The following is an 11,402-nucleotide window of genomic DNA, read 5'->3' on the forward strand; positions in this document are numbered from 1 at the left end:
GCTTCTTTTTTCTTTTTTTGTTGTATTTTGACAACCTTTGATTTTGATGTTTCGCCAGAGTCTTTGTTTGAATCCTTCTGAAGATTCATAGGATCATGCAAAGACTTTTTTCTATTTTCTTTCCAATTTTCATCGTCGGAATCATATATCCTTCTATTAATTAACGGATCCATTACTATGATGTAATAGAACAATTAACCAAAACAAAAAAAGGAAGAAAAGAAGAACTGATGATGGAGTAATAAGAAAAAGAAGAAACCAATAACAGATGTTGGGTTAAGAAGAAGAAAGACGATGATGGAGTAAGAAGAATTGAAGACGTGATGGAGTAAGAAGAACAATAAGAACGGGAGAGAAATTGTGCAGTTTTTTGAAATTTCAAATTTTTTGAATTTTGAAATTCAAAATTTCAAAATTGGGTGTTTTAATTAAAATTAATTAAAATTAATAATTCAAAATCCAAAAACTGATTTAGAAGATTGAGTGTTTTAGTGGAGAAAAAATAGGCATTATATTGGGGGATTTTGTATTATAGGAGAGAGAATGTTATGTATCTATACACTTCTACTAAAATTAAAAAAAAGGGAATTATGTAATATTTAAAAAAAGAAGGGAAAATTAGAGAATATAAAACTTATAGTTGTGTATTTAAGTTATTTTTCCAAGAATTTTTCCTTGCACTAATGTGTTTCCTAGGTTTCTTTGTCATGTGAATCCCTTTTTGGGTCCACTAGACTCTTTGTTGCATTTCCTAATGGGGGCCATGAAGGCCCAAAAATCTTTTCCTTCGAGTCTATCTCATCTCATGGGAAGCAAGTATGCAGAGTTTGAAAATGAAAGCTAATATACAGGGTTTGCATGTTGAAGATGGGTTGTATACAACCTATATATAGCTTATATGCAGAGATAGTGGGGAAAATGAGGTATATACAATCTATATATAGCTTATATACAAAGATACCAGGAGAGTTTATAGCCAATATGCACTGATATATAATGTTGATATACACTTGATATATTTTAGGAAAAATAACTTAAATACACGACTTTAAGTTTCTAATTCTCTAATTTTTCCTATTTTTTTTTTAAATTACTTAAACCCTTTTTTATTTTGTAATTATAATCTTGTAGATACGTAGCACTCTCTTTGATCTACACACGTTTCACCCATCAATATGTCACACTTTTTTTTCTCCATAACTAAACTCAATCATCTGACACCTCTTGCTCCATAACTACAATCAATAAATCTTTTCAGTTACACTAAATATCAATTTTAATTTCAAATTGTTTCTCACTCACTCAAACACATTTTAAACACTAATAAGCAATTTTGGATTTCAAAATTCAAAATTTAACTTTCTGAAATTTGTCTGATACATCGTCTTCTTCTTTGATACTTCTTTTTCTTTTTAGTTCATCCAAACTTTTGTTAGTTTTTTACTTTAATATTTACTTTTGTTCATCGTTTATCTGTCTCATACATATGGATCCTGGTACAAATCAAAAGATATATAATTCGAATGAAGAAGGTTGGAAAGAAAATTGAAAAAAGTCTTTGCATGATCCTTTGAATTTGAGGAAGGAGTCAAACAAAGATGTTCTTGATTCCTCTAAATCAAAGGAGTCAAACAAAGATGTTCTGGTTTTTAAGTTTTTACTCATGTATCATTTAACTTTATAATTTAAATTTTGCATTTTTGTAGAGGTTGTGGGGTATATGTTGCTGCATTTGCTGAGTATCTGAATTACCAAATCAAAGTATCATTTGTTTATTTTCTTCTTGAATACCTATGCAAAAGATATGGAGCATCGTTGTGAAGTTATGGCAGCGAGAAGGCCAGCGTGGCGACGTTAGTGAGAATGATGATCCACCAAAATCTAAGGGCGTATTCACACCACCACCAGAAGAAGATTTGATTCACATAGAGTAGTATATGTCACGACCCAAAACGAGTCGTGAGTGGCACCCACACTTAACCTACTAGGTGAGCGAACCAACAATTATAAACCCCAACATTTACCAATAGTTCAACTATGAATAACAAAAATAATGCGGAAGATCCAAAACTTATTAATGTAACCAATTAAATAAGCTTCTAAAGTTTAACACTTATTACCCCCAAAATCTGGAATTCATCACATCAAGAACATCTATCCTCAAATTACCAAGTCTAAGAGTATTTAAGAAAGCAAAATAAGTAAAAAGATGGTCCATGTCCGAATTTCAAAGACATCAAGACGTGAATGAGAGAATCCAGCACGAGCTAGAAATAATAGCTCACTCTGAACTCTGATGTGCTGGAGACTGACTAGAGCTGAGGGCGAGTTGAAGTCGATGGTACACTTGCTGCACTCCACAAAGAACAAAGAAGAAAATACAAGTAGGGATCAGTATCAGGAACACGTACTGAGTAGGTATCATCGGTCAACTCAAAATAGAAATCAATATATATTGAATAATAATATAAAATCAACTACAATACTTAACAGGTGGCAAACAACAAACATGAACCGTTTACAACAACACCATAATAGGCACACCAGCAATCACAACATCAAGCACACCCATGAGGACTCATGCCTCCACACCATACTCATTTGGAAAACAGGTTCTTTGAGATTAAGTATATTTTGTTACTTCAAGATTCCTTTCCTTTAATATTATTGTGTCGGAACGTGACACTCCGATTCCATATATCGTGTCGGAACGTGACACTCCGATCCCATAATATCGTGTCGGAATGTGACACTCCGATCCAATTATCTCATTCTTTTGTTTCATCAAGCCTTCTTTATTCAAGGCGTTATTTTAATAGAGATGGTTCAAGATTAGAAATTCAACAGTCTCATAATTTTAGGCCAACCACAAACCACTCAATCAAAACAGACAGCCACACAATCAAGTACATAGGAGACTTTACAATATCACTCAATACATATCAATCGCTATTTAGAGTTTATCTATCACATAGAAATTAACCATAACCTACCTCCACCGAAGAATCGAAGTCAAGAAACTAGTCCTCCAATGCCTTTCCTTTCCTTATTGCCTCCGAACTTCTCCAATCTATCAAGTATATGTTAACTTGTAAGCTGACGAGTCTATAAACACTCAATTTTATTTTATGTCTAGCCTAGACCCAAAAACTCATCTTATTCTATAATCAATTTACTAAAGTTCAAACCTAGGGGTAAATCTTAGTTCCTCTAATTAGCATAACTTTAATAGTATTCCACTAATACAACACATCTAATATCTAATTACATATCACTTAATTACATAACAAATGAAAATAATCTAAGATTGACGTAAATTAATTAATCCCCATTAGCGCTAAGCCGCTAACTATAACAATTCGCCTTAAGTATCAAACCAACAACTATACTGCGTAGAGAAACTTTACCACCTCAAGCTCTGTTCAACAAAACATACCAAATTCATAATACTGCAATCAACTAAGCTTTAATTATATTATTATTTATATTGTTATATAAACAACACTAGCCTTCCAAACATTTTTGTTTTGTTTTTACCCACAATTAGATCTAATCATTATGTTCCTCAACTTTGCACCTTTCAATTCTTTAATATGTTTCCACTATTCAACCCACAGACCCATAAACAATAATCAATCAACAATATAGATAATCAGAATGCTGGAAAAAAATTTGGCGAAAGAGTTACGTAAGGCGTCTTTCCAATCTCACTCTACATTGTGCGAGTCTTTTTTTTTCTTTTCTCGACATTATTCAATGATATAGTATTACTAATAATCAAATTGTAACATTAATCTATATGAGAATTTAATAGCTCAGAATATCACCTGATTCGTTGTTCTCTTCGTTGCCGTAGGTAAGGTTTCTCTCGACTAAACCTTTTAACCCCTTTTACAGTATATTCCTTCCTACTTATTATATAATTAATTATAAATATGGTAAAATATACGCACTATTAACTTTAAAGTTATCTTCTTTAATCACCAACTAAATAAATTATAAAAATTATCCCACTAATTTCGTAATGGTAATTATAAATAGTCCAAAATACCCATTGAAAGTCTATCAAAAAATTATTTATGAAATAAAAAGCTCAAGTACTTAAAACGACCAAAATAGTCGTTACAATAGATACCAATTTACCAATTGTTCGTCCTCGAACGATTAAAAAGAAAGGCGAGGACAAGAAAGAGTACCTGAATCAATAAAAAGATGTGGATATCTTTCATGCATATCAGCCTCACTCTCCCAAGTGGACTCTTCAACTGGCCGATTCTTCCACTGAACCTTGATAGATATAATCTCCTTTGATATCAACTTGCGGACCTCCCTATCTAGAATAGCAACAGGCTCCTCCTCATAAGACAGATTATCATCAAGAAGAACTGAATCCCAACGAATAATGTAGTTTCCATCCCCATGGTACTTTTTCAGCATAGACACATGAAATACCGGGTGCACTCCTGAGAGTCCTGGAGGCAATGCCAATTCATAAGCCACCTCCCCCACGCGCTTCAAAACTTCAAATGGCCCAATATACCTCGGACTAAGTTTACCTCGCTTACCAAACCGCATCACCCCTTTCATGGGTGAAACCTTCAGCAAGACTTGTTCACCCTCCATAAAATTCAAGTCCCTAACCTTTCGATCTGCATATTCCTTCTGCCTGCTCTGAGCTGCTAGAAGCTTATCCTGAATGAATTTTACCTTATCTAACGATTCCCTCAAAAGATCGGTACCCCAAGGTCTTACCTCAAATGCATCAAACCAACCAATGGGAGACCTACATCTCCTCCCATACAGTGCCTCAAATGGAGCCATATCAATACTTGAGTGATAGCTATTGTTGTATGAAAACTCTGCTAAGGGTAAGAATTTATCCCAATGACCACCAAATTCTATCACACATGCACGAAGCATATCCTCCAACACCTGAATCGTTCGCTCAGACTGACCATCGGTCTGAGGGTGAAATGCAGTACTAAGATCCAGCCTAGTACCTAATTCAGCATGTAATGTTCTCCAAAACTTAGAAGTAAACTGCGTACCTCTATCTGATATGATGGAGAGTGGAACTCCATGCAATCGAACAATTTCTGAGATATAGAGTTTGGCTAACTTCTCTGCATTGTAAGTCATCTTGACCGGAATGAAGTGAGCAGACTTAGTTAACCTGTCAACAATTACCCAAATAGAATCAAACTTACCCAATGTCTTTGGAAGACCAACCACGAAATCCATTGCAATCCTTTCCCACTTCCATTCAGGAATGGGCATTCTCTGAAGTGTCCCTCCAGGCCTCTGGTGTTCATACTTTACCTGCTGACAATTCGGGCATTGGGCAACAAAATCAACAATGTCACGCTTCATTCTACTCCACCAAAAATGTTGCTTTAGGTCACGATACATTTTGGTTGCACCAGGATGTATAGAATACCTTGAACTATGAGCCTCTGTAAGAATAGTGTGAATCAAATCATCAACACGGGGCACACATACCCTTCCCTTAATTCTCAAAACGCCTTCCTCATCAATTATTGCCTCTTTAGCCTCTCCTCGCAATACCATATCTCGAATTCGGCTCAGCTTCTCATCAGCAAACTGCTTTCCCTTAATCTTGTCAAGAAAAGAAGATCTTGCCTCCACACAGGCCAAAAATCCTCCTTTCTCTAGTACTTCCAGCCTCATAAAGTCATTAGCCAAAGTCTGAACCTCTCTAGCCAATGGGCGTCTAGAAACCTGTAAGTGGGCTAAACTACCCATGCTCCCTGCTTTTCTACTTAAAGCATCTGCCACAACATTAGCTTTTCCTGGGTTATACAATATAGTAATATCATAGTCCTTCAATAGTTCCATCCACCTCCTCTGCCTCAAATTCAAATCTTTCTGAGTAAAGACGTACTGTAAACTACGATGATCTGTATAAACTTCACACTTGACCCCATATAGATAATGTCTCCATTGCTTTAATGCAAATACTACTGCAGCCAACTCCAAATCATGGGTCGGATAGTTACGTTCATGCACTTTTAATTGCCTCGAAGCATAAGCAATTACATTTCTCTCCTGCATTAGCACTGCACCCAAACCAGAATAAGATGCATCACAATAGACAATGAAATTCTTGCCTTCCACTGGCAAGGTAAGAATTGGTGCAGTAGTCAACAAAGTCTTGAGTTTCTGAAAACTTTCTTCACATTCTTCCGACCATACAAAGGGAACATTCTGCTTAGTCAAATTTGTTAGCTGCGAAGCAATAGAAGAAAATCCCTTGACAAATCGACGGTAGTAGCTAGCTAAACCAACAAAGCTCCTTACCTCTGTAACATTAGTAGGTCTTACCCAACTCTTCACTGCTTCAATCTTAGAAGGATCCACCATCACTCCATCCTTAGAAACCACGTGCCCCAAGAAGGACACTGAATCTAGCCAAAACTCACACTTGGAGAATTTGGCATAAAGCCTTTTCTCCCTTAACAACTCCAATACAATTCTCAAATGTTCCTCATGTTATTTCCTTCTCTTTGAGTATATCAATATATCATCAATGAATACAATAACAAAGAGGTCCAGATATGGCTTAAAAATCCCGTTCATCAGGCTCATGAAAGCAGCAGGGGCATTCGTAAGCCCAAAAGACATTACTAAGAATTCATAATGCCCATACCTGGTTCGAAAAGCAGTCTTTGGCACATCTGTTGCCCATATTTTCAATTGATGATAACCAGATCTCAAATCAATTTTAGAGAAGACACAAGCACCTTGTAACTGATCGAACAAATCATCAATGCGAGGAAAAGGATACTTGTTCTTAATAGTTACCTTATTCAGATGCCTGTAGTCTATGCACATCCGAAAACTTCCATCTTTATTCTTCACAAATAAAACAGGAGCACCCCAAGGGGATGCACTTGGGCTAATAAAACCTTTACCTAACAACTCCTGAAGTTGGTCCTTTAACTCTCTTAACTCAGCTGGAGCCATTATATAAGGGGGAATGGAAATGGGGCGAGTACCCGGCTCCAGATCAATACAAAAATCAATATCCCTATCCGGTGGCATACCAGGAAGGTCTGCAGGAAACACATCCAGAAACTCACGGACTATCAAAACAGACTCAATCGAAGGTACTTTGGAAGTATCATCCCTGTGATGTGCCAAGAAAGCTAAACAACCCTTACTCACCATCCTCTTAGCACGAATAAAAGAGATAATACGAACTGGAGTGGAAATATAGTCACCCTCCCACACTAGCGGATCTGTCCCAGGCTTGGCCAATGTCACAATTTTAGCATTACAATCTAAGATTGCAAAATATGGAGAAAGCCAAGTCATACCCAGAATAAACATCAAAATCAACCATCTCTAGAATAATCAAATCTACATAAGTATTGCTCCCCACAAAAGTCACAAGGGAAGACCTATACACCTTCTCAACTATCACAGACTCACCCACAGGAGTAGAGACACGAATAGGCATATCAAGCAAATCACAATATAAATCAAGACCAGTAGCAAATGAGGAAGATACAAATGAAAATGTGGATCCAGGATCAAACAATACAAAAGCCATGCAATCACAGACCAAAAGAGTACCTATGATAACAACATCAGATGTCTCTGCTTCAGACCTCCCGGGGAAAGCATAACAATGAGCCCTATCACCTGTCTGTCCATTGCCCCTACCAAGCTGCGCTGCAGTAGTTCCAACTTGCCCGCCACCCCGACTGAATTGGTGACCACCATTACCTTGTCCACCACGTCTTCCAGAATGGCGGCCTCTACCATGACCACCTCTTCCTCTAACTACTGGGGGTCTGGAACTCTGTTTTGGACAATATTTCCTAATATGTCCAACCTCTCCACATCCATAACAATTCCTGGAGTCAAGTATAGGTCTTTGTGAAAATGACGAAGTCTGGAGATAACCTCCAAACTCAGAAAAAGGCTGGCTGGTCTGCGACGGACCCCCAGCTGAAGCCTGCAATGAAGACTGAATAGGACGAGCTGGATAACCTCTTGAACTCTGCCCTCTGGAGTAAGAACCACTAAACTCACCTCCCTTACGAAACTTCTTAAATGTCGATGATGTGGTGAAGTCGTCTGGCTTCACCCCCTCTACCTCTATCACAAAATCAACCACTTCCTGAAAGGATTTTGCTGCAGCAGCTACCTGTAAGGATGAAATCTGCAAATCTGACCTCAATCCTTTCACAAAGCGGCGAATCCGCTCTTGTGGACTGAAGAAAGCTGAGTGGCATACCTGGATAGTGCACGAAATTTGGCCTCATAAGCAGCAACAAACATCCTTCCTTGCTCTAGGCTCAAGAACTCATCTCTCCTCCTATCCCTCAAAGTCCGGGGTATATACTTCTCCATAAATAAGCTAGAAAATGATGCCCAAGTCATAGGTGGTGCCCTTGCTGGTTGACATTCAACATACGACCGCCACCACATTTTGGCATTCCCCTGAAACTGGTAGGTCAAACACTCAACACCGAGTCGCTCTACTATGTCCATCTTATGTAGCAGCTCATGACAATCAACCAGAAAATCATATGCATGTTCAGATTCAGCACCCTTGATTACTGGAGGTTTCAACTTTAAGAACTTAATGAAAAGTTCATGCTGATCATCTGTCATTATAGACCCTGTAGTCAATCGAGGAAACGTGCCTACTTCCAATGAGGCATCCATGCGGGGAGCCACAGCAGCTGCATGTTGTACTCCCTGAACCTGAGGTGCTGGTGCAGAAAACACTGGAGGTGTCTGGCCCTGATCAGATAACCCGCTAAGATAAGTAAGAACCTGATTAATCATCTCTGGGGTAGGCTGGGGTGGTACTTCCTTATCCTGAACCTGCTCATTTTCCCCTTCTTCACCCTCTCTCACCACCTCATCTGTCGGTGGAGGAGTCACTGCTCTATTCCTAGCTGGACTAGGTGTTTGTCCTCTGCCTCTAGTGGGCGTCCTCCTGCGGCCCCTACCACGGCCTCTTGCCACTGCTCCTCCTCGAGTTACAGCCCCAGTGGTTGGCTCAGACGCACCCTGTCTTGCCGGTGTTGGCACACTTGTTGCTCTAGTTCTAACCATCGGCGAAATAGAGTGAGAATGTCAGANATAAGTAAAAAGATGGTCCATGTCCGAATTTCAAAGACATCAAGACGTGAATGAGAGAATCCAACACGAGCTAGAAATAATAGCTTACCCTGAACTCTGATGTGCTGGAGACTGACTAGAGCTGACGGCGAGTTGAAGTCGATGGTACACTTGCTGCACTCCACAAAGAACAATGAAGAAAATACAAGTAGGGATCAGTACCAGGAACACGTACTGAGTAGGTATCATCGGTCAACTCAAAATAGAAATCAATATATATTGAATAATAATATAAAATCAACTATAATACTTAACAGGTGGCAAACAACAAACACATGAACCGTTGACAACAACACCATAATAGGCACACCAGCAATCACAACATCAAGCACATCCATGAGGACTCATGCCTCCACACCATACTCATATGGAAAACAGGTTCTTTGAGATTAAATATATTTTGTTACTTCAAGATTCCTTTCCTTTAATATTATTGTGTCAGAACGTGACACTCCGATCCCATATATCGTGTCGGAACGTGACACTCCGATCCCATAATATCGTGTCGGAACGTGACACTCCGATCCAATTATCTCATTCTTTTGTTTCATCAAGCCTTCTTTATTCAAGGCGTTATTTTAATAGAGAGGGTTCAAGATTAGAAATTCAAAAGTCTCATAATTTTAGGCCAACCACAAACCACTCAATCAAAACATACAACCACACAATCAAGTACATTGGAGACTTTACAATATCACTCAATATATATCAATCGCTATTTAGAGTTTATCTATCACATAGAAATAAACCATAACCTACCTCCACCGAAGAATCGAAGTCAAGAAACTAGTCCTCCAATGCCTTTCCTTTCCTTATTGCCTCCGAACTTCTCCAATCTATCAAGTATATGTTAACTTGTAAGCTGACGAGTTTATAAACACTCAATTTTATTTTATGCCTAGCCTAGACCCAAAAACTCATCTTATTCTATAATCAATTTACTAAAGTTCAAACCTAGGGGGAAATCTTAGTTCCTCCAATTAGCATAACTTTAATAGTATTCCACTAATACAACACACCTAATATCTAATTACATATCACTTAATTACATAACAAATGAAAATAATCTAAGATTGACGTAAATTAATTAATCCCCATTAGCGCTAACTATAACAATTCGCCTTAAGTATCAAACCAACAACTATACTGCGAAGAGAAACTTTACCACCTCAAGCTCTGTTCAACAAAACATACCAAATTCATAATACTGCAATCAACTAAGCTCTAATTATATTATTATTTATATTGTTATATAAACAACACTAGCCTTCCAAACATTTTTGTTTTGTTTTTACCCACAATTAGATCTAATCATTATGTTCCTCAACTTTGCACCTTTCAATTCTTTAATATGTTTCCACTATTCAACCCACAGACGCATAAACAATAATCAATCAACAATATAGATAATCAGAATGCTGGAAAAAAATTTGGCGAAAGAGTTACGTAAGGCGTCTTTCCAATCTTACTCTACATTGTGCGAGTCTTTTTTTTTTCTTTTCTCGACAGTATTCAATGATATAGTATTACTAATAATCAAATTGTAACATTAATCTATATGAGAATTTAATAGCTTATAATATCACCTGATTCGTTGTTCTCTTCGTTGCTGTAGGTAAGGTTTTTCTCGACTAAACCTTTTATCCCCTTTTACGTATATTCCTTCCTACTTATTATATAATTAATTATAAATATGGTAAAATATATGCACTATTAACTTTAAAGTTATCTTCTTTAATCACCAACTAAATAAATTATAAAAATTATCCCACTAATTTCATAATGGTAATTATAAATAGTACAAAATACCCATTGAAAGTCTATCAAAAAATTATTTATGAAATAAAAAGCTCAAGTACTTAAAACGACCAAAATAGTCGTTACAGTATATGTGCATAAACGATGTTTATTGTGTTTTTTCTCGTTTTGGAAATTTCATTAAAGCTTTATTGTGTTTTTCTACATTATGGAACAATTATTTTTGTTTTTAAAAAGTTAGATTTCATACATACTATGACATTTCATAACGAAAAAGTGCAGTACAAGTTTTATCAATCAGATATATTGATGTCACGACCCAAAACCGAGCCGCGACTGGCACCCACACTTACCCTCCTATGTGAGCGAACCAACCAATCTAAACCCTACCATTTCAATATAATATCAACAAAAAGTAATGCGGAAGACTTAAACTCATTAATAAAAACCAATTCAATAACTTCTAAAATTCAACATCTATTATT

This window comes from Solanum pennellii, chromosome 1 (assembly GCF_001406875.1).
Source record: "Solanum pennellii chromosome 1, SPENNV200".
In the NCBI taxonomy this organism is placed as follows: Eukaryota; Viridiplantae; Streptophyta; class Magnoliopsida; order Solanales; family Solanaceae; genus Solanum; species Solanum pennellii.